The sequence below is a fragment of the Manis javanica genome, chromosome 12 (genome assembly GCF_040802235.1).
Source record: "Manis javanica isolate MJ-LG chromosome 12, MJ_LKY, whole genome shotgun sequence".
In the NCBI taxonomy this organism is placed as follows: Eukaryota; Metazoa; Chordata; class Mammalia; order Pholidota; family Manidae; genus Manis; species Manis javanica.
The window spans coordinates 1,338,803-1,341,256 of NC_133167.1; positions in this window are offsets into that span (position 1 = coordinate 1,338,803).

Sequence of the window (2,454 nt, forward strand, 5' to 3'; positions counted from 1 at the left end):
AGGAGCGTAGCTGGTGCAGGAGGCTGACCGTGGGCTGCAGCTTGGCTGAGTGCCAGAGCAGGCGTCTCTAAGGGCTCTTCTAACAGGAAGCCGGAGATGCAGATTTTATCTTTAAAGAAGTAGGTTTCATTTGTTCATACTATGGGTGTGAAGTTTTGAAGTTCTTAGTTAAGAAATTGTTTCAGCAAGGACAGCGACGTCTCCCACATGCTGCCCCTGCTCCTTACCCGTGGGAGGCCCCCTGCTCAGCCTGCACCGCGGGCTGTGCTCCAGCAACAGGCCAGTGTTTGCGTCTGAGTTTTGTGCATCTTGCACGTGGTTCCAGGGCGATGAGTCCTGCTGCGAGCATCGTCCTGGGGCCTAGTTGGGGCTTGGGTGGGCAGGGGGTCAGCACCTGGTTCCAGAGCGGGTGTCTGTCGGGAGCTGGTGACCAGCATGCTGCATGCGTCTCTGCGGAGAGACTGCGTGAGATCTGGTCCCTTTCCCTGCTCGCCTGCTCTACGTCTGCTCCTGGGCGCATCTCCCTTCATAGCGGTGGTGTTTCTCCCCATAGGGTGCAGTGTGAGAGGCTCCTGTGGGGTCTGCCCCTAGAATCCCCCCACTTCAGAGTCCTGCCCTCTCCACCTTTGGCCCCGAAGGTCGGGGTCAGTGTTGCCCCTGGATAAGCACAGTATCCAGAGAGGTGGGACAGCAGTGGTTTCTGTCAAGCCCTCGATTCAGAGCTGCTCACTGTTCCCTCCCTGAGAACCCGGCCTCGCTCCCAGCCTCCCCGCCCTCCTGTCCATCATTTTGAGGGGCTCTCGGCAGTTTTCTGACATGTACCATCTATAGTATTTGTGTACTTAACATGAAGCTTGCTTTTCTGGGCGATAACATTTCTGTTGAGAACATAGCGGAAGGAACTTGCCGCACACCAGCCAAAGCCGAAATTAAAACGAACCCTTCTGCAAACGGAGAATAGTCTTGCTGAGAGAATATAATTTAGATGCAGAAAGAGTTCCAGCTGGCTGGAAATCCCCACTGCAGAAAGCTGGCAGGGCCATCAGAATGAGGAGGCTCTGCTGCCACGGCCCGGAAGGGGTGGGCACGGCGACAGCCGTAGTGCGTGGCACTCGGGATTCTGGTTCCAAGGTGCAGCCAGCGCGATAGGCAATTGATTGTTCCCTACCGGCGGTGGGGACAGGGGGGCCTTTGCCCAGCTGTTAACAATTTTACATTTGTGGGTACAAAATATACATAATAATTTTACCTGGTCGAAAATGAAAGGCCCCAGACCTTTTTGGTATAACATGAAACAGTGCTTTTCTGTACCCCAGCAAATCCCGCTCTGTCTGCTCATGCAGTGGGCACCCCTGATACGCACTCAGCCACCTCTGAGCGGGAAGTGCCTGCGTGCGGGGGCTGCCCCCTGAGAGGCGGGCGCTCACCCTGGGGCCGTCTGCTCCCAGCCCGTGGGCCTGGCTGGGCCTCTGCGGGTGTCGGTGCAGGTGCCGTGCAGAAGCAGGGTGGCGGCCTGCAGTGCTTCCGAGGGGTCGGGCCTGGAGCCCCCGGCAGGGCTTCTGGGGGCTGCCCACCTTCCCAGGCCCATTGCTTGGGAGCTCGGGGGACGCGAGATGCCCCATCCTTGCCCCTCCCCAGGGACACACCAGTGCGTTGGTTCAGGAAGCAGCGGGTTTGAGGTCGAGGCTTGCTGTCCTTCGAGAAGCTGTGCCATGTGCTGAGTCTGCGGGAACGCAGCCCAGCAGCCTTTGGCCTGGCACTAGCGTGGATGAGCCACCTTCTGTGCTCTGACCCAAGAGGGCAGGGGATGGGCAGGTGGAGGCTCTGGGAAGGGTGTGAGCAGCCGCAGTGCTTCTGAGGACACGGCCGGGTGCCTGGCCTGGGCCCATCCCCACACCTGTGCGGGTCCAGAGCCTGCCCTTCGGATCCTGCCTCCACGGGTACCCCCACCGGAGACCTGTGGTGCCCATCCCAACTATGGGACCCTTATCTACCCTGCAGGTCTCCAGACTCAGTGGCCAACACAACAGGTCTATTCCTCTGCCGTTCTGGAGGTCAGGGGGCCTGACGTCAACGTGTAGCTGGCTGGCTGCTTCTGGAGGCTCTGGGGTCACTGACCCCCGCCCCACCCCCCGACGGCGTGAGGCCTTGACTGGGCCCCCCTGACCGCCGCTCCCATCCTCGTGGCTCCTCGTGAGCCTCTGTGTCAGAGGGTCCTTGTGAAGGCCCCGGGCCCCTCGAATAATCTCGGATGACCCCCGCCCCAAGGCCTGTGCCACATCTCAAAGTCCCCTGTGCCACCCGAGTCAGTAGTTCCTGGTCCTGGGGCTTAGGATGGGGGTCCACTCACATGGCAGGCCCAGCAATGCTCCTGGCTGTCCTTTGCACCCACCTCGCCCTGGCCGCTGGCGTGGTAGTGCCAGCATTAAGACCCATCTGCACAGGGGTGCGCTG